The 22,765-nt window shown below is 41.1% G+C and overlaps 1 protein-coding gene across 1 annotated transcript in view; it reads left to right on the top strand.

The window, feature by feature from the left end:
* The window catches only part of PPM1H (protein phosphatase, Mg2+/Mn2+ dependent 1H), a 1,465,797-nt gene that overhangs the window by 71,400 nt on the left and 1,371,632 nt on the right, over window positions 1-22,765 (top strand). The gene's annotated exons all lie outside the window — the stretch shown is intronic.

The raw sequence follows: 22,765 nt of genomic DNA, 5'->3' as shown, positions 1-22,765 counted from the left end.
GTAGCTGGGACTACAGGCGCCCACCACTTCGCCTGGCTACTTTTTTGTATTTTTTAGTAGAGACGGGGTTTCACCGTGTTAGCCAGGATGGTCTCGATCTCCTGACCTCGTGATCCGCCCGTCTCGGCCTCCCAAAGTGCTGGGATTACAGGCTTGAGCCACCGCACCCGGCCTTGTTCAATACTTTATCCTCAGTAACCGGAATGGTGCCTGGCACAAAGTGTTTCATCTACGCTGAAGCAATAAATGGACTAATAAAACACAAATTAGATGAGGATTAATTACTGGCTTAAGATTTCAGTATGGTTTTGTTTTCTCTGTTTGTTTGTTTGTTTGTTTGTTTGAGATGGAGTCTCACTCTGTTGCCTAGGCTGGAGTGCAGTGGTGTGATCTCGGCTTACTGAAACCTCTGCCTCCCAGGTTCAAGCAATTCTCCTGCCTCAGCCTCCCGAGTAGCTGAGATTACAGGTGCTCACTACCATGCCTGGCTAATATTCTTTTTGTATTTTTAGTAGAGACAGGGTTTCACCATGTTGGCCAGGCTGGTCTCGAACTCCTGACCTCAAGTGATCTGCCTGTCTCGGCCTCCCAAAGTGCTGGGATTACAGGTGTGAGCCACCACACCCAGCATCAGTATGGTTTTAAAAAAAGTCAAAGTCATAGCTGATCTCCAAACATGTTCCAAACAATACCATCCCTCACTATATTTGCATACTACTCCTCCCATCAAGAGGTGACCTTTGCCCAGGTGCAGTGGCTCACGCCTATAATCCTAGCACTTTGGGAGGCTGAGATGGGCAGATCACCTGAGATCAGGAGTTTGGGATCACCTGAGCAACATGGCAAAACCCTGTCTCTACTAAAAATACAAAAATTAGCCGGGCACGGTGGCACACGCCTGTAGTCCCAACCACTTAGGAGGCTGAAGCAAGAGAATTGCTTGAACCTGGGAGGCGGAGGTTGCACTGAGCCAAGATCATGCCTCTGCACTCCAGCCTGGGGCGACAGGAATGAAACCCTGTCTCAAAAAAAAAAAAAAAAAAAAAAAAAAAAGAGGTGAAGTTTGTGTCCCTTCTGCTCTCATCTGGACTGCTCTCATCTGGGCTGAGACTGTGATATTCTGACCAGAAGAATGTGGAGGAAGTAAACTTCTAGGATTTCTGCCCCAGACTTTAAGATGGTCTGGGTCTGGCAGCTTCTGTTTCCAAGCCACCATGTAGAGAGGCCTTGGAGGATGACATCATAGGCATGGAGAAACCACACAGAAGAGCACCAGCTGCCCTTTCCCAGCAAACATGTGGGAAACCCAAGTGAGACCTGTAGAAGAACTGCCCATCCCATCCACAGAATTGTGAGATACAATAAAGGGTTGTATTAAGCCTCTTAAGTTTTGTAGTTTTGCATTTTGACAATATAAAACAGTCAATATTTTCATTTATTATTAAACAAAATTATGCATTATACCAATGTTTGGGTAATTCCAAGTTACTATTTTTTTTTTTTTTTTTTTTTTTTTGAGACAGGGTCTTGCTTTCTCACGCAGGCTAGAGTGCATGGAGTGCAGTGGTACGATCTCAGCTCACTGCAGCCTCGACTTTCTGGGCTAAAGCAATCCTCCCATCTCAGCCCCTTGAGTAGCTAGGACTACAGGCATGTGCCACCATGCCCAGGTAATTTTTGTTTTTTTTGTTTTTTTTGTAGAGACAGGGTTTCACCATGTTGCCCAGGCTGGTCTTGAACTCCTGGAATCAAGTGATCTGCCCACCTCAGCTTCCCAAAGTCCTGGGATTTCAAGTGTGAGCTGCTGCTCTTGGCTGGTAATTCCAAATTAAATAATGCACCAACATCAGGTCATTCTAAACAATCCAAGTGTTTTTACTTGTCTATATGCTCTTCCAGATCTTTTTTCCTATATCACTAAAATCAGAATATAGATTTTTTTCCTCTTGTCACTTTGAATGGATTTGATAATATTCCACAGTTTTCTAGTTCCTTAGAAATGGGATTTAGTGAGCTATGATGGTGCCATTGCACTCTATCCTGGGAGACAGATTGATACCCTGTCTAACCAACCAACCAAATAACAGCAACAACAAAAATGTGTTTACATACAGCAGGGTCCATGTCATTCTTGTCCCTTCCTGGGGAGAGGCCCTGGGAATCATACAGCACAAACAATAGTTGGGCACATAAGAAAATCAAGCATTGGGCCAGGTGCGGTGGCTCACCCTGTAATACCAGCACTTTGGGAGGTTGAGGCGGGCAGATCACTTGAGGTCAGGAGTTTGAGACCAGCCTGGCCAACATGGTGAAACCCCGTCTCTACTAAAATACAAAAATTAGCCGGGTGTGGCAGTGCGTGCCTGTAATCGGAGCTACTCGGGAGGCTGAGACAGGATAATCACTTGAACCCGGAAGGTGGAGGTTGCAGTGAGCCAAGGTCATGCCACTGTACTCCAGCCTGGGTGACAAAGTGAGACTGTCTCAAAAAAAAAAAAAAAAAAAAAGACAATCAAGCATTAATGGAATATGACGTACACCAGCTCGTCTGGGATTGTTCCATCCCTCATCTCTTCCTTCTTCCAGCCAGCCCCTAGAAGGGACTGGGGGAAAGTTTTATAAAGCTGGGAAAAGACAAGGTCTTTGGAGGTTTATTGGTTATACATTGTAGAGATTTCCAGGCATGAGTAGACCTTGGGTGGAAGAGTTTTTTCTTTTTTTTTTTTCCATTTTATTTTTTCTGGTCTTTTTCTTTTTTGTTGCCATCTACTTAGAAGGTGATTTTGACTCTGGAGACTCTGGTGACTTTGACTTTGGAATTACTGGCTGGGCACAGTGGCTCACACTTGTAATCCCAGCACTTTGGGAAGCCGGGGCAGGTGGATTGCTTGAATTCAGGAGGCAGGTGGATTGCTTGAATTCAGGAGCTCAAGACCAGCCTGGGCAACATGGTGAAGCCCTGGAGAGCTAAGGACTACGGGCTAAGCAAGAGAAAAGAATGCAAGATCTCCTTAATATTTGCCCCAAGATTCTGAAAGAGGCAAAGAGGACCTTTAAGTCTCCTTCTAGGTGGTCCACTCCTTTGAAGGCCCCAGGATGGGTGTGGGGTTTCAGGACAGAAGGTATGCCTATACATAAAGATGTTAGATTTGGCCGAAGCACGAATCCTCTTCCCCTCTCTTTCCTCTTTCTATATCTGATGGTGATGGGGACAGAGTAGCAGTGACAGTGACTGTGAATATGGGATTTTTCATTTGTTTTGCCAACAAGGAGGGTGGGGTGGAGGAAGGAGGGTGTAAATCAAGCGACATAGGGCTACTCTCAATACTATTTCAAGTAAGATTTATATGGGTTTTGGTGGGTTGTCCTGCAACATCTGCCATTGTTTACAACTTTGTTTCTACGGGAAATTATTCTGTCTTCCACACAGCTGACCTACAAAATGAATTCGGAAAGGATATAAAGGAGTAGTTATTTTACTTCTATTAGCAACTATCACCACCAGAGGGCATAGTTGGATTAGGAAGAGAAAGAAAGGCAAAACTGGTCTAACCTATGGAATACTGATTTTTTTTTTTACCTGTGAAAAACACATATTGAGATGTACCCTCTTAACAAAATTTTAAATGTACATGATTGTTAAGTATATGCACATTGTCGTACAGCATATCTCTAGAAATGTCTCATCTAGCATGACTGAAATCCTATACCCATCAAATTGCAACTAATTTTCCCCTCTCCAAAAACACCATTCTAGTTTGTATGAGTTTGACTCCTTTAGATGCCTCATGTAAGAAGAATCAGGCAGTGTTGTTGTTAGTGTTGTTTTTGAGATGGGCTTATTTCACTTAGCATAATGTCTTCCAAACTCTTCTTGCAGCATATGACAGGATTTCCTTCTCTTTTTAAGACCTTCATTTGTAGGTCAGTTATGTGGAAGACAGAATAATTTCCCCATAGAAACAATGTTATAAATAATGGCAGATCTTGCAGGACAGCTCTGCTGAATAATATTCCATTGTGTGTATATATCACATTTTCTTTATCCATTCATCCACTGATGGACATTCAGTTTTTTTCTACCTCTTGGCTATTGTAAATAACACAGCAATGAATATGGGAGTATGAATATCTTTTCAAGATCCCGTTTTCAATTATTTTGGATAAATACCAGAAGTGGTATTGCTAGATCATACAACAGTTCAATTTTTAATTTTTTGGAGAAACTTTCGTACTGTTTTCCATATGGCTGTAGCATTTTACATTCCCACCAACAGTATACACATGTTCAAATTTCTCCATATCCTCAACACTTATGTAGTTTTGGTAATGGCCATACTAACAAGTGTGAGGTGATATCTCACTGTAGTTTTGACTTTCATTTCCCTGATGATTAGTGACACTGGGCATCGTGTGTGTGTGTGTGTGCGTGTGTGTGTGTATTTGAGACAGAGTCTTGCTTTGTCACCCATGCTGGAGTATGGCCTACTGCAGTCTTGATCTCCTGAGCTCAAGCAATCCACCTCAGCCTCCCGAGTAGCTGGACTACATGTGTGTGCCACCACAACCTAATTTTTAAAAAGTTTTTGTTTTGTAGAGACAAGGCCTCACTATGTTGCCCAGGCTGGTCTTGAACTTCTGGGCTCAAGCGATCTGCCTGCCTCAGCCTCCCAAGTGTTGGGATTACAGGCATGAGCCACCATGACTGGCTCTGGGTATGTTTTTATAAACCTGTTGGCTATTTGTAAGTCTGCTTTGGAGGAATGTCTATTCAGGGTCTTTGCCCATTTTCGAATCAGGTTATTTGTATTTTTGCTATTAAATTAAATGAGTTTCTTATATATTTTGGATATTAACCCCTTATCATATATATGGTTTGCAAACATTTTCTCTCATTCCATAGGTTGCCTTTTCACTCTGTTGGTTATTTCTTTTGCTGCATGGAAGCTGTTTAGTTTGATGTAGTCTCATGTGTCTATTCTTCCTTTTATTACTTATGCTTTTGGTATTGTATCAGCACTGATTCTTATACTTTAAAAATTCCTGCAGGCCGGGTGTGGTGGCTCATGCCTGCAATCCCAGCACTTTGGGAGGCTGAGGTGGCAGGATCACTTGAGCCCAGGAGTCTGAGACCAGCCTGTGCATCATAGTGAGACCCCACTTCTATACAACAACAACAAAAATAAATAAATAAAAATTTCTGCAAACCTTCAAAATTAAATCATTTTTGCTGTCCTGCTTCTATAATACATACTAACATAAATGTACATGTAAGAAAACTTGTATTCTTATAAAATCAACAAATTTATAATCTAAAAGTTCATTAAATTAATGCAAATTAATATCACTATGAGGCATGTTTTCCTGAAAATACGTTTCTTTTTGCAAAGTGAGTATAGTAAAATGCTACAATATACTCTCGAATTCAGCATCCTTCTGTGATCATGTTCCACTTTTCTCTTTCTGAAACACTACAAGTCTTTATTTACAGGCCATGCATCTTTTTGTCTTTCACTTGGCTTGAACATTTCACTATGGAAAAGTCTACCTCTGTTCTCTCTTTGGCCAGGGACAAAGTTCTCCCATTTAGGGACAAACATTGGATCAATGTAAATAATGCAAATACAGGCACTTTAAATCACAAGCATTTTATTGAAATGAAAATAAAACTTTAAATTATCCAATAAACCCCACAGACTCTCTTTTTTAAAAATTATTATTTATTTAAAAAATAAATAGAGACGAGGTCTCACTATGTTGCCCAGGCTGGTGTTGAACTTCTGAGCTCACGCGATCCACCCGCCTCAGCCTCCTAAAGTGCTGGGATTACAGGTGTGAGCCACCATTCCCAGCCACCTCACAGACTTTCAAGTTGAAATCTAGGCCAAGCATGGTGGCTCACACTTGTAATCCCAGCACTTTGGGAGGCTGAGGTGGGCGGATCACTTGAGCCAGAAGTTTGAGACCAGCCTGGACAACTTGGCAAAACCCAAGAAAACAAAAAACAAAAATGCCAGATATGGTGGAGTATGTCTGTAGTCCCAGCTACTTGGGTTGGGGGCTGAGGAGGGAGGATCACTTGAGCCTGGGAGGTAGAGGCTGCAGTGAGCCATGTTTGTGCCACTGCACTCCAGCCTGGGTGAACAGAACAAGACCTTATCTCAACAACAACAACAACAATGAAAAAAAACAAAAAAGAAAAAGAAAATCTACAGACCCCAATTTGACCTCTGCTAATAGAGGATAAGGGGCTCGAAGTGTTGTAGGTATGTTGACCTGACAGCATGGTTTGCCTGTGTGGGCCCTGGCTTACGTCGTTTTTCCCCAGCACCCACTTTCACTTTCAAAAGTGTCCTCATTTGGACACAAAGACATACAGAGTGATATAATGGACTTTGGGGATGGGGTAGGGGGTAGTTGGATGGGGGGATGGATAAAAGACTACATATTGAGTACAGTGTACACTGTCTGGGGGACAGGTGCACTAAAATCTCAAAATTCACCACTAAGGAACTCATCCATGTAACCAAAAACCACCTGTGCCCCCCAAATTATTGAAATTTTAAAATGTGTCCTCATGTGGACAATAAAATATAAGGTTATACACCCTGGTTACAGCCATCCTGGCCTAGGGTTTTAAGATCAGTAAAGACCTGTGCCTTAACAGTAGGAGTTAGGAAATAAAGGGGTCAATGTCATTTACAGAACTTTCAGAGACTTCTCTCAGGAAGCATATCTAGTCCAATATGAGTGAAGCTTTGAGGGCCCAACTGAACTTCATCTTGTTCAGATCTCCTTTTGTGACTCAGACCTCAATAGTTCCCCTACTCCCACACCCCTGAAACACCACCTCAAAACACAGGCTATAAGAAAGGAAACAAAGAGAAAGATTTCATCACAATTAGGATCCCCTGAGATACGAGAGCATATAAGGTCATTTTAGGATAGGAAGAATGAAGCTTCTCAAAGAGTCAAATTTACTGAGAAAAGCTGGAAGACAGGACAGCAGTTTTGCAATCACATGACATAATTTGGCTGACGTTGTGAATAGGGATTGCTACACAACAAAATGATTCCTCAATGACAAGTCTCAAGATGAAATCCAGTTGCCAACGTGACTTCAAATGGTTTGGTGTTAACAATGATGAAAAGATGGAATGAAATAATGATTTTTAAGGAGATTGAGAAATATTTCTCTAATAAAGTGTTTTGAGAGAAAGTGTATGTTCGTGTGTGTGTGTGTGTTGGACCATATCCAAGAACAAAAGTGGCATACAAACTGAAATATGCTGAGATTGGTTTGTTGGAGCAAAAAAGATCATCTTGGCAATCTCAAGTCCTTATTCCTTCAGAGGATGACTATTATTAGCACTATTTAATATCTATGAAGCCCCAGCTGGGGCAACTTGTCATAATGGGCAGGGAAGGAAGAGAGGAAAATGTATCATTTGTCCCAGGCATGAGTACTCGGTGTGGGGAAAAGGTCTTTTAAGATATTTTAAGTTATCTGTCAGAAGGTTTAGGAGGTTTCATATGATTTTCAGAGATCTCTCTGCCCCAGAGAGAAAGAGATTCAATAAGCATCTATTCTGACTTTGTTCGACGCTTAGGATATAGAAAAATAAATAAAACTGGGTCTCTGTTGTCAAGAATTTACGTTCCAGTAAGTTAAGTTTTCTAAATTATTTGAATACAACCTTTAAAATCTTTGCCATATCATCTGTATAATAGTACTCAATACAGATTTATTCAGTGTTTTTCTCAATATTTTCCTAATATTACTCAATAATTTCCCAATATTTGTACCCACCTTAGCCTTGTCCTAAAGAATACCTGGGAAATCACAGATTTGGTGTTCTAGATATAAAGTTTTAAATTACTTGTGTGTGTGTGTGTGTGTGTGTGTGTGTGTGTTTTTTGAGGCAGAGTCTTGCTTTGTCACCCAGACTGGAGTACAGTGACACAATCTCAGCTCACTGCAAACTCTGCCTCCTGGGTTCAAGCGATTCTCATGCCTCAGCCTCCCGAGTAGCTGGGATTACAGGCGTGTGCGACCACACCTGGCTAACTTTTGTATTTTGAGTAGAGATGGGGTTTCACCATGTTGGCCAGGCTGGTCTCAAACTCCTGACCTCAAGTGATCCGCCTGCCTCAGCCTCTCAAAGTGCTGGGATTATAGGCGTGAGCTACCATGCCGGGCCCATTTTTTTTCTTTTCTTTTTCTTTTTAGACAGCATCTCACTCTGTTGCCCAGGCTGGAGTACAGTGGCACAATCTCAGCTTACTGCAGCCTCAATTTTTGGGGCTCCAGCAATCCTCCCTACTTAACCTCCTGAGTAGCTGGGACTACAGGCACATGCCACTATGCTTGGTTAATTGAAAAAAATTTTTTTTTGTAGAGATAAAGTATCACTATATTGCCCAGGCTGGTCTTGAACTCCTGGGCTCAAGCGATCCTCCTGCCTCAGCCTCCTAAAAGTGTTGGGATTACAGGTGTTAGCTACCATGCCTGGCCGTATGGGCATATTTGTAATGTACTTTAAAAAATAAACATACAACATTTAAAAAAAATTTTTTATTTTATTTTTTGAGACAGAGTCTTGCTCTGTCGCCCAGGCTGGAGTGCAGTGGCATGATCTCGGCTTACTGCAAGTTCCGCCTCCCCGGTTCACGCCATTCTCCTGCCTCAGCCTCCTGAGTAGCTGGGACTACAGGCGCCCACCACCACGCCTGGCTAACTTTTTGTATTTTTAGTAGAGACAGAGTTTCACCGTGTTAGCCAGGATGGTCTCAATCTCCTGACCTCATGATCCACCCACCTCGGCCTCCCAAAGTGCTGGGATTATAGGCGTGAGTCACTGCGCCTGGCCTACAAAATTTTTAAAAATGTCTCTTCCTTGGATTGCCTAAAGTCATCTTTGTAGTACTCTATGGGAATGACCATAATAAGGAATGCTCAAAGAAGACATCATACAAGGGACTGAGTAGCTTTACCTGTAGGTAAATGTGGGTAATCCTGACTGAGTACATCAAGGAGGCCTATTTAGAAGAGTTGGCATTTGAGGAGGTTTAAAAACATATCTAAGCCTGTAAGATTTCAAAGAACTAAAGGAACATGACAAAATGAGAAGATTTGACAAAGCTTGGTGGTGAGTTCACAGATGTCGCTTTTCTCCTTTGTATGCTTGAAATATTTCACAATAGCAATAATAAAGTATCTCTAGGATTTGGAGAAGAGGAAAGCATTCTAAGTGAAAGAGAAGGCCGGGCACGGTGGCTCACGCCTGTAATCCCAGCACTCTGGGAGGCCAAGGCGGGTGGATCATGAGGTCAAGAGTTCGAGAACAGCCTGACCAACATGGTGAAACCCCGTTTCTACTAAAAATACAAAAATTAGCTGGGCATGGTAGCGTGCACCTGTAATCCCAGCTACTCAGGTGACTGAGGCAGGAGAATAGCTTGAACCTGGGAGGTAGAGGTTGCAGTGAGCCAAGATCACGCCATTGCATTCCAGCATGGGCGTGATCCAGAGTGAGACTCTGTCTCAGAAAAAAAAAAAAAAAAAGAAGAGAAAGTATGAGTGCCAGGCATGGTGGCTCACGCCTGTAATCCCGGTACTTTGGGAGTTCTAGGAGGGCAAATTGCTTGAGCTCAGGAGTTGGAGACCAGCCTGGGCATCAAAGTGAGACCCCATCTCCACAAAAATACAGAAATTATCCAGGCATGGTGACACATAACTGTGGTCCCAGCTACTTGGGAGGCTGAGGTATGAGGATGGTTTGAGCCTGGGAAGCAGAGATTGCAGTGAGCCGAGATTGCACTACTGCACTCCAGCCAGGGCAACAAAGCTAGATCTTGTTACAGAATCCTGAAATTCAGGGCTGGGTGTCTGGTCCTATTGAAGGTGAGTGCTGGAAAATGAGGCTGGAAAGGTAAGATAAAGTCAGATCATGCAGGACCTAAGTGGTCCTAACTAACTGAGAGGGTTGTGGTGGTGGGGAATCCCTGTACATTTCTGATGAGTAAGAGGATATGATCAGAGCAGTAAATTATAAATAGAACTCTAGGAGAAATTTACAGGAAGTTGAAAGGATCCTATTAATAATGATTCAGGTGAAAATGCTGATCTCCCTATACCCCCTAACATCCTGATTTCTTCCCTTGTTCTGCTTGCTTTCATTCTGCTTTTATTTAAAACAAAACAGAACAAAACCCCTGGAACCATACATTTCCACAGGGAAGTCACAATTTCTCCTTCTCACTCCAGATTCTTTGTAGTCTCATCCAACTATATTGTAGACAAAGGGTTGGTAAACCTTTCCTGTAACGGGCCAGATAGTAAATATTTTAGATTTTACAGGCCATACAGACTCTGTTGCAGGTACTCAACTCTGTCACTGAAGCAAGAAAAGCAGGCACAGAAAATACACAACGAATGGGCATGGCTGTATTCCAACAAAACTTTACAGACACTGTTAGACTTCAGATAACTTTAATGTGTCATAAAATATTTTTCTTTCATTTCTTTCAACAATTAAAACATGTAAAAAGCATTCTTAGTTTTCAAGCTATATAAAAACAAGCTGAAGACTATGGAAATGCAAAACAAAACCACAGTGAGACACACCTTCTCATTCCCTACGATGGCGATATAAAAAAGATGGATAAGTGTTAGCAAGAATATGGAGAATGAGAACCTTCATACATTACTCCTGGGAATGTAAAAATGCCACAGTTGCCTTGGAAAAGTTTGGTAGCTCCTCAGTTAAACACAGTTACCATATGCTCAGGCAATTCCACTTCTAGGTATGTATCAAGAGAAATGAAACCACGCCAACACAAAAACTTGTATAGGATGTTCATAGCACATTATTCACAATAGCCAAAAAGTGGAAACAACCACATGTCCACCAACTGATGGGTGAATAAACAAAATGTGGCCTAGCCATATCATGGAATATTATTTGGCAATAAAAAGGAATGAAGCATCCTAGCGAGAGCAATTAGACAAGAGAAAGAAATAAAGGGCACCTAAATCAATAAAGAGGGAGTCAAACTGTTGCTGTTTGCCAATGATATAATCATATGCCTAGAAAACCCCAAAGACTCCTCCAAAAAGCTCCTAGATCTGATAAATGAATTCAGTAAAGTTTCAGGATACAAAATCAATGTACACAAATCAGTAGCCCTGCTATACACCAACAGTGACTGAGCTAAGAATCAGGAATGTAACCCCTTTTACACTAGCTGCAAAAAAAATAAAAATAAATAAAATACTGAGGAATATACCTAACCAAGGAGGTGAAAGACCTCTACAAGGAAAACTATAAAACAGTGCTGAAAGAAATTATAGATGACACAAATAGAAACACACCCCATGCTCATGGATGGGTTGAATTAATATTGTGAAAATGACCATACTGCCAAAAGCAATCTACAAATTCAATGCAATTCCCATCAAAATATCATCATTCTTCACAGAATTAGAAAAAAAAATCCTAAAATTCATATGAATCCCCCAAAAAAGCCCACATAGCCAAAACAAGACTAAGCAAAAAGAACAAATCTGGAGGCATCACATTACCCATCTCCAAACTACACTATCAAGCTATAGTCACCAAAACAGCATGATACTGGTATAAAGATAGGCACAGAGACCAATGAAACAGCATAGAGAACCTGGAAATACAGCCAAATACTTATAGCCAACTGATTTCAACAAAGCAAACAAAAACATAAAGTGGGGGAAAAACACATTAGTCAGTAAATGGTGCTGGGATAATTGGCAAGCCACACATGGGAGAATGAAACTGGATCCTCATCTCTCACCTTATACAAAATCCACTCAAGATGGATCAAAGACTTAAATCTAAGATCTAAACCATAAAAATTCTAGAAGATAACATCGGAAAAACCCTTCTAGACATTGGTTTAGGCAAAGACTTCATGACCAAGAACCCAAAAGCAAATGGAACAAAAACAAAGATAAGTAAAACAAAGATAAGAATGGCCATAATTTAAAAATAAAAAAATAATAGATGTTGGTGTGGATGTGGTGAAAAGGAAACACTTTTACACTGTTGGGTGGGAATGTAAACGAGTACAACTACTGTGAAAAACAGTGGAGATTCCCTAAAGAACTAAAAGTTGATCCACAGTCCCACTAATGGGTATCTACCCAGAGGAAAGAACTACCACTTGATCCAGAGTCCCACTAATGTGTATCTACCCAGAGGAAAAGAAGTCATTATATGAAAGCCACTTGCACACGCATGTTTATGGCAGCACAATTCATAATTGCAAAAATATGGAACCAGCCCAAATGTCCACCAATCAATAAGTGGATAAAATGTGATATATATATATATAATGGAATACTACTCAGACATTAAAAAAAATGAAATAATGGCATTCACAACCTGGATGGAGTTGGAGGCCATTATTTTAATTGAAGTAACTCAGGAATGGAAAACCAAATATCATATGTTCTTGCTTATAAGTGGGAGCTAAACTATGAGGATGCAAAGGCATAAGAATGATACAATGGGCTGGGTGCGGTGGTTCAAGCCTGTAATCCCTGCACTTTGGGAGGCTGAGGCAGGTGAATTACCTGAGGTCAGGAGTTCGAGACCAGCCTGGCCAACATGGCAAAACCCCGTCTCTACTAAAAATACAAAAAATTAGCCAGGTGTGGTGGTGGGTGCCTATAATCCCAGCTACTCAGGAGGCTGAGGCAGAAGAATCGCTTGAACCTGGGAGGCAGAGGTTGCAGTGAGCCGAGATCATGCCACTGCACTCCAGCCTGGGTAACAAGAGTGAAATTCCATCTCACAATAATAATAATAATAATGATAATAATAATAATAATACAGTGAAGTGTGGGGACACTGGGAGAAGCGTGGGAGGTGGGGTGAGGAATGAAAGACTGCTTATTGGGTACTATGTACACTGCTTGAGTGATGAGTGCACTAAAATTTCCGAAATCACCACTGAAGAACTTATCCCTGTAACCAAATACGACCTGTTCCCCAAAAACCTACTGAAATAAAAAAACCAAAACACAAAACAAAACAAAAAGGAATGAAGCATTCATGTGCTAGAACATGGATGAGTCTTGAAAACATTATGCTAAGTGAAAGAAGCCAGTCACAAAAGACCACATAGTGTCTGATTCCATTTACATGAAATGCCAGAATAGGCAAATCTATAAGGACAGAAAGTAGATTAGCAGTTACCTAGGGCTGGATGGGTGTGGGTTTCTTTGGGAGGGAGTTGATGAAAACGTTATAAAATTGTAGTGATGGTTGCACAACTCAGTGAATATACTAAAAACCACTGAACTGCATAATTTTAAATGGTGAATTTTATAGTATGTGAATTATATCTCAATCAAGCTGTTGAAAAATAAACAACAGCGGGCTGTGGGCCAAATGGTCCTGCAGGTGGTAGGTAGGTTGGAAACTTCTGTTGTAGAGATATTCATGCAGGATGCCAGATGAACTGTTTCCTTTCAGAGGCCTGTTAGTGGATTCAGCTATTTAAGCTTGGAAGACTCACTTAAGGGGAGCTGGAAGTTGACTGTAATCAGAAAGTCCTTTGTTCTCAGGTCTTGCTGGTGAAAGGATCTATCTTATAGATGTTTGATATAAGCAATAATGAACTCACCACCTGCTGGTTTGTAATTACAGCCACAAATTTGACCCAGGAACTCAGGTACATTCAGACTCATTGTGGTTTCTAGTATTGGGTTCTTGCATAGCTACTCGGTTGCAAGGACCTTCACTTGGTCTCAGCCACACTTCCCAGACAAGCAATCATTTTGTCCATCTCTCTTCTTCTAGATCATTTGGTTAGTGTCTTAGTCCACTCAAGCTGCTATCACAAAATGCCACAGACTGGGTGGCTTATCCACAACAAATATTTATTTCTCACAGTTTTGAGGAGCTGCGAGGGAAGTTCAAGATCAAGGCACTGGCAGATTTGGTGTCTGGTGAGGGCCTGCGTCCTGGTTCATAGATGGCTGTCCTCTCACTGTGTCTTCATATAGTGGAAGTGGCCAGGGAGCTCTCTGGAGTCTCATTTAAGGGCATTGATCCCACTTGTGAGGGCTGTGCCCACATGAATCACCTCTTGAAGGCCACACATCCAAATACAAGCACATTGGGAGTCAGGTTTCAACATACGAATTTTGGGGAGACATAAACATTCAGTCTATAGCGGCTAGTCAGCTTCAATTCCTAACCTTCTCAGATTTGAAAAACAAAGCTTCATCTCACTGTCCTTTTGGAGAGTTAATATGAGGGGCTAATGGTAGAGTTTAAATTTCCTTCTTGCAATCAGAGTCCTGGCCAAGGCAACTGCTTACTTTTTGTACTGCACTTGGGATCTTACACATTCATTCCGCAAATACATATTTTATGCCTCCTATGCATTGGGCACTATTCCAGGTGCAAGAGATATAGTAGTGAACAAGAAATAAAAATCCCTCCCTTTGTGGAGTTTATATTTTATTTTTATTTTTTTGAGATGGAATCTTGCTCTGTTGCCCAGGCTGGAGTGTAGTGCAGTGGTGCAATCTCAGCTCGGTGCAATCTCAGCTCACTGCAACCTCTGACTCCTGGGTTCAATCGATTCTCTTGCCTCAGCCTCCCAAATAACTGAGATTACAGCATGCACCATCACACCTGGCTAATTTTTATCTTTTTAGTAAAGACGGGGTTTCCCCATGTTGGCCAGGCTGGTCTTGACCTCCTGATCTCAGGTGATCTGCCCGCCTCGACCTCCCAAAATGCTGGAATTACAGCTGTGAGCCACCGAGCCCAGCTGGAGTTTATATTTTAATAAGATGGAGTTAACCCTTCTTTCATCTGCTTCTTTCCATAATGAAACACTATACTTTATTATCATTAAGTTAGTCTTGAATTAGAGTCCTGTGCTCCATGAAAGGTCATTTCACTACTTCCTCTAGGCAGAATAGAGCCAAACTCATCCTGGACTGAAATGTTAAGTCCTGTGAGTTCTGTCTACAGCATAGTTAAAAAAACGTCCCATCCACTTCTCATTTTTCTTTCTTTTTCTTTTTTAAGAAATGGGGATCTCACCATGTTGCCCAGGCTGGACTTGAACTTCTGGGCTCGTGATCCTCCTGCCTCAGCCTCCTGAGTAGCTGGGATTACAGCTGTGTTCCACAACCCCTGGCTCAGCAATAGTTTTTGTACACATCTCCCTGAATTTTCAATTTCCCCATTGTTATTAAAATAATCAAATCTGAACACATCCTTTCCTTATTTAAACCTTTCAATAGCTTTTCTAGGTTTCTTAGGATTAAGTCCAAAATATTTACCTGGCCTGTGGTGGCACTGCATGTACTGGTGCCTACCTACCTCACCTGAAATCACTCTGCCCTTGGCTTGCAATGTTCCCACCACATTGGTCTTCTCTCTTTATCTTGAAATGTGAAGCCTCTTCACACCTCCATTACACATGCTGTGACCTCATGCTGTGATCTCGTGCTTGAAACACATAAACCTTCACCAGGTTTATGGGCACTTACATCCACAAAACTCAGCTTTCTCCTTGAGGCTATTTCTGATCTTACCATATTATACGCTTTTAGTTATTACAGTAGTTATTTATGTTCTTATTTAATCAATGTTACCTCCATTAGACTACAAGCTCCATGAAGCAGGGTCATGTATGATATGTTTACCACTGTATCTCCTCACCTAGCCCAGGATCTGGCTCATAGTAGATGTTCAAAAGGTGTTTTCAATCACCAACAGATATTTTGAAAAAGAAGATCAATTAGAACAAGACAACTATGAAATTACCTTAAAAAGTGAAAAATTATTTTATGGCTAAATATTATGATACAAATTAAAATAATGGAAAAAGAGGGATATGATTAGAAAGGGAGGAAAGCAGGTGGAGAGTGAGTGACAAAGAGACAAGGAGGAAATTGGCAGAATAACAGCTATATTGCAAGAGGAGGAGGGTGGGGAAAAAGACAGAATTTTTTATTTAAAATAAAAACTAGTGATGGCTTGCCTGGAGGAGCATTTGTATTTTTAGGAGACTTGGACAATGAAAACCCAGAACTGCTACCCAGACACTGGTCAAAGACTACCCCAAATTTTGTAATGACCAATTTTGTCCACCTCTTTATGTCTTTTGTCTCAAAACTTCACATTCTCCCAAATGAGATATTACAAACCTTCCTCAGGAGGGCTAGAAGTTTTAGGAAATAAAGCACATAGCAGTTTTTCTGCTTTCAAGAGGGAAGTTTCTCAGTCGTTCACTTCCAGGCTCAATTCTAGGAAAATCTGTGTTTCATCTGCCCTCACTTTATGCCACCCAGGTGGTGATAGCTAATTTTTAAAAAGTTAGAAGAGAATCTTTGGTTTTATCATTAAGTGTCAGAAAGAGGGCATTTATGGAAAGAAATGTTTAATAACATGCAGAAAGCAGAGTCCCAAGGGTCCGTGCCAACTTTTGCCTCAAATGTAAATGAGGAAATGCAGGGAAATGCCACCTTTTAGTATGTAGGCAAGGATGACAGGAATGAACGTTCAGAGGAGTTAAGAATTTAATGATAGATCCACACTTAAGAAAAAGTGATCTAAAGATCATCTCTGAGGTACATAAGATATAAATTTTAATGACACCTATGTCACCAAAAAAAAAAAAAAAAAAGTCCACAAGGCACAAAGGGAGAGTCCTAATGAGTGCTCAATTTACAGGAATAACTGGAAAGAAAATGTTGACAAAGGTATATTTCTCATCCAGTTCTAGAGTTTAAATAATGTCTATGTATGAAAACTCTTGATTTTAAGAAGGATAAAAATTAGTGTATTGTATGGTGCTCATGGCATATAGCACTAGCAAAACTGATTATTTCAACAGTAAATTTCGGAGTATTAAGTAGGTGCTAAGCAGTATAATGATTAATAAGACCCAGTGCCTAGCTTTAAGCAGCTTAGAATACAGCAAGGAGAACAAGTTAACCACAAAAATAACTATAAGGTAGCCGATAATAAATGACCAGGAGATTCGAAGTTTTGTGAGAGTTAGAAGGAGAAAAGGCTCATAATCGTACTGAGACAATCACTAACATTTTCATGAAGGAGGCAGCATTAGAGATGAGGCTTTAAAAATAGTGATATATTCACAGTCTGGGATATGAGGGAAGATGCTTTCAGCGAGTGGGTGCAGCAACAGCAAAGGTACAGAAGTGGGAAAGCAGGAGAGATTTTTAGGAAACTCAGTAGTTATTTTGCCAGAGTAGAGAGTGTGTATGTTTGAGAAGAAGGGCAGTAGGAACTACAGCTAGAAAGGTAGGTAGGAGTCAGATTGTGAAAAGCTTTTTATTCATTCATTCAACAAATATTCACTGATTCCTTGTGCCTGGCATTGTGCTAAACTCAGTGGCCAAAACAAACAAACAAATAGGTGCCAGGCATGGCAGCACACACCTGCACGCCCAGCTACTTCGGTGGCTGTGGTGGGAGGATATAGCTTGAGCCCAGGAGTGCCAGGCCAGCCTGGGTAACACTGTGAGAACCCATCTCACACTCCCCAAAGAGGTCCTGAATGCCACAACCACACCAACTACCCATTCATAGACTTTTCTCAACCAGAGACCCAAACATTCTTTTCTTAAATTAAGTCATATTTTTTTGTCTGCTCCCCAGCTTTTTTTTTTTTTTTTTTTTTTTGAGACAAGGTCTCACTTTGTCACCCAGGCTGCTGTGCAGTGGCACGATCTTGGCTCACTGAAGCCTCAACCTCCCAGGTTCAAGTGATCCTCCCACCTCAGCCCCCCAAGTAGCTGGAACTACAGGTTTTTCTATTTTTAGTACAGGCAGGGTTTCATCATGTTGGCCAGGCTGGTCTTGAACTCCTAAGTTCAAGCAATGCACCCGCCTTGGCCTCCCAGAGTGCTGGGATTACAGGCGTGAGCCACTGCACCTGGCCTTGCTCCCCAACTTTCATGATGAGTTAGTCAAACTTATCAGTGGCGGTAGTCTGAGTACATGTGAAGAGAAATGCCTTCTCCCTGTCTCACAGGAGTTCAGAAGTAATTTTGAGGAAAGAAAGAAACACATTTGCAACCAATTATACTTTCAAGTTACATTCTAGTTTCAAGAAACTAGGTCAGATTCCTTAGCAGGTTTGGAAGGATTTAACCCATTCCTTTCTGGGAACAGTGCCTTCCATAACTTGTTCTGCCCAGCGGCTGGCTCTGCTCAGTTTGTCCCAGTGAGGGTGATAACACGGTGATGATCCTGTCCCAGTGGCTGATCCTCCAGACTGGACAAATTAGGACTTTAGCCACTGGAAGCAACTGCTAAAGAATTTCAAGGACAAATTCTTGCAGCTGTTTTCAGCCTTGAACATGACTAGAATATCAATCTATAAGCTGGAGGTGGCACACCTTAAGGATCTGTTGAAGCTACAGGAACCCAGATTTTAAAGTGGCAAATATGGGCACGCTGGCTATTAAAATAAGAGGGTATGTCTACGTTTAAACTCTTTTAAAAAGAAACTTGAAATAACAAACATTAAAAATAGAAATGGAAGTAACTGAAATGCAGGGCAATTATGCAGCTGACAATTAAAATGAAATGCAAGAATACATTAGGGAAAAGACCATAATAAAAGATTATCATTAACTCAAGGAGTTATAATAAGGAGACTTCCCAGACTGAGTGTTAATTGGATATAAGGTGGAGACAGGGGCTCAAAAAGCTTTCGCAGTTTGAAGCCCAAGTGGTGGAGCTCCTTGTCCTCAGAGTTTTAACTCAGGCCTGACAGTAAACACTTCAGGAACTGCTGCCAAACTTGTCACTGTAAGTCCTTACACAAAGCTTCTGGGCTTTGAACGTCCTCACTGATGAATGTGAATTTACTTACTATTCTACTTACCACTTAGGTATCAGTCTTCTAGTAATACAGTGTCTCAGAGTACCTAATCACCATCCTGTTACCCTCTCAATCTGAAATCCAGGTTGGGCCAGCCCAATCAGGAAAATGGCCTTGTTTTGATTCCTCCAAATTTAGAAGCCATTTCCTTTTTCTTTTTCCTTTTTTTATTTTCTTTTTTATTGAGACAGGATCTCGCTGGAGCACAGTGGCACCAATTATCATAGCTCACTGCAGCCTTGAACTCCCAGGCTCAAGTAATCGTCCTACCTTAACCTCCCAGTAGCTAGGACTACGGGCATATGCCATCATGTCAAGCTAATTAAAACAATCTTTTTTTTTTTTGTAGAGACAGGGTATCACTCTGTTGCCCAGGTTGGTCTGGAACTCTTGGTCTCAAGTGATCCTCCTCCCTTGGCCTCCCAAAGTGCAGGGGATTACAGGTGTTTAAGCCACCATGCCCTGCTGGGGCCATTTCTTAAAATCAAATTCTGAGTGACCCTCTCTCACTTGGAAAGGAAGACACAGCAGAAATACCTTTTTTTTTTGAAACAGGGTCTCACTGTGTTGCCCAGCCTGGAGTGCAGTGGTGCAATCATGGGTCACTGCAGCCTCAACTTCCCTGAGCTCAGGTGATCCCCCGACCTCAGCCTCCTGAGTAGTTGGTACCACAGGCATACACCACCATGCCTGGCTAACTTTTGTATTTTTTTTTTTTTTTTTTTTTTGTAGAGACAGGGTTTTGCCATGTTTCTCAAGCTGGTCTCGAATTCCTGTGCTCAAATGATCTGCCACGCTTGGCCTCCCAAAATGCTGAGATTACAAGCATGAGCCACTGTGCCTGGCCAGAAATACCATTCATTTAATTCTGTCAATAACCATACATGTTTTAGTGCCTAATATATTTCTAACACTGTACTTGATCCTTGAGGAAGGTAAGTGTCAGAGGCTAACAGCTATGGATTTAGGATCAACATAATCAAATAAACGAATAACCATACATGTTTTAGTGCCTAATATATTTCTAGCACTGTACTTGATGCTTGAGGAAGGTAAGTGTCAGAGGCTAATAGCTATGGATTTAGGATCAATACAATTAAATAAAGGGAAATAAAGAAACAAAGAAAGGTATAAGATAGTAAGTACATGATTGGCTGTTCATCTTTCTCCTTTATATGTACTGTGCTAAAAAGGCACCCTTGTCAAACTGCTTTGCTACCATGGTGACGGTTACTAAGAAATGCACAGATGCACATATGAACAGGTTACAGAGTTCTGTTTTTTTTTTTTTTTTCTTTTAATATGTAGTGTTTTCCCAGTCAGATGAATGATTCTTAATACCAGTTTCCATACAGAGGTGATTCATACAATCACCTCTGTTGATTCTTTGTATTCAAGTCCTTAAAGAAACTGTAGCAAGAGCTTGTGGATCTATCCATGCTGACTCTCAACAGTTTGGGGATTTTCCTGCTGCTCAGGAATCAGGCATTAACTCTTCATGTATAATTTGTGAAAGCTATGAAATGATTTGGGATTCTCTGATTCCCCTATAAGAGATGGGGGAGTGGGGTGGAAAAAGAGAGAGAGATAGAGAGTCGGTTCCCTCTAGAACACTCCTTCCTATATCTGCTATTATCCACAGGCCAAGACCTTTTTACCTGCACTCAGCACAAAAGAAATCTTCTACATTCAGCCATAAGAGTAGCTGCTTAGGCAGTGATCACAGCTCTGCTTTAAGGATAAGACTCTTATCTGTGACTACAGAAAGAGAAAAGGTTTCTGAAGGTTCTGTGTGCTGATTTCTCTGTGGTAGCCCTAAATTACATTTGAATGTCACCCCCAAAGGAATATACTGTATGACAACAAGCACAGATTCTTGTGAAGATGCATATTTCCCCTTGGACAAATTTCAATCTGGATCTATATATCTTTATACATACTTACCATGAGCCTGTTATGTACTGTGCAGAGCACCAGACCAGGTACCACGGAAGAAAACTATAAAACAAAATTGAGATCCTATAGGAGCTTAGAATTTAGAAGTTAAGATCTTACCACACAGAAGTAATAATGATGGAATGAAAAACTAAGCAGAATTTATTCATGGAGTTCTGGACTTTTTGAACTAAAGTATCATAAAGATTGTTCTCTGTTTTGCAGAGGAGAAAACTGGAGCTCAGAGACTTAGTAGTTTACCTGAGGTCACAAAGTAAATTAGTGGCAGAGTCAGAAATACATCACAGTTATCAAGAGCTTTATTTACCTTATCGCATGTAACAACTATTAAGCATCAATTCCAGACAAGGCAATATGTAGCTTGAGATAATACATACAAAATGCCTAGCACCAAGTCTGGAACTATTAGCTGTCATCATTATCACAATCATCATCATCATCATCGTGGTTACAAATTTTGGTATTAGCCAGACCTCGATGTGAGTCCCAGTTCTGTTACTTATTGTGTAACTGTGGACAAGCTACTTAAGTCCCAGTTTCTTTATCTATAAAATGAGAATAAAAATACCAATTTCATAGGATAATTGTGAGGATTTAATTAGATAGTATGTATAAAGTGCTTCATGTATTACCTAGCATGTTGAAACTGTTCAAATATTAGTGTTCCATTGCATTTATTGACCTATATAGGTACACAGGGAGTCAAACAAAGACACACGTATAGAGTATGGGTGGAACTTCTCTTTGCGCTGACAAAAAAGGAAACCAGTCAGTTAACAACATTTACTGAGTTTTCACTGTATACAGGTATCAGTGCACAGTCATATGGAACAAAGAAAATAAGAGAAGAAATGCTATTTGGGATGTTATAATATATAAACTATTTATCATTCACAACAAATACACACCAATTACCTACACAGTGATGAATAAGACTGAGTTTCTGCAAAGAGCTAGTCTAGTGGAAGCAGCAGCAAGAAATCAGGCCATTATGACATGGAGTGATAAACACATTGCAGAGCTAGGGCTAAGAGCTATGGAAGGTTATGAAAGGGCATCTAATCCACTAACGGTGGAGGTAGGGAAGGTTCCTCAAAGGAAAGAATTAGGAGTTGGCCAAAGATGAGAAGAGTTGAATAGAGCCTAAAGCAACAAACCTGCTGTGGTGGGTACTCTGGACTGGCTCTGGCTGTTAGCTATTCCAATCTTCTAGTGTGCTTTCTTTGAATACAGAGGTTAAAGAAGGAAAAGACACATTTCCCTCATGTCCCACAGGTAGGGTTATGCTTCTGCCAATTAGATGCACTTGGAAGGTGGATCCTAGGCTACAGTTATGTTTTGTTTTTGCTGGAAAACTAGTTGTAGATACATTGGGCATTTCTGCAGCAGTATTTCAGTGTCTAGGTCCCACCCCTGTGCCTGTTCAGAGGAAGTTGTAGGGGCAGTAGTGGCCTCTTGATCCTTGGATCACAGGTACGGCAGTATGTCTTTGAACTCAACACTCTGCTGGAGGTCCCTGACGGCCTGCGCCTTTCTGATTATTGCAGAGATGGCAGCTCCTCAGTAGACCATCCAGCAGACTTGCTCTAGAAATCATTCCTGGAGGCCTGCTAAGTGACCACTCCTTTAGACTTTCCAATGATTTTATAAGCTCCTGATACCCTGCATTAAATCCATTTTTGCTGAAAATAGTTTGGTTCTATTTCTTGCACCTAATACACCAGCAGAATACAAAAAATGCGAAATGTGCTATATAGTTTTCAGGGGTCAGCAAACTAGCAAATTTTTCCTGCAAACAGCCAAGAGTGTAAATATTTTAAGTTTTGTGAGCCACATATGATTTCTTCTCCTCCTTCCTCCTTTTCTTCCTTCCTCTTCTTCCTCTTCT

The sequence above is a fragment of the Macaca thibetana genome, chromosome 11 (genome assembly GCF_024542745.1).
Source record: "Macaca thibetana thibetana isolate TM-01 chromosome 11, ASM2454274v1, whole genome shotgun sequence".
NCBI lineage: Eukaryota > Metazoa > Chordata > Mammalia > Primates > Cercopithecidae > Macaca > Macaca thibetana.
The sequence above is the reverse complement of the archived record's forward strand: the minus strand, read 5'-3'. Positions and strand labels throughout refer to the sequence as shown.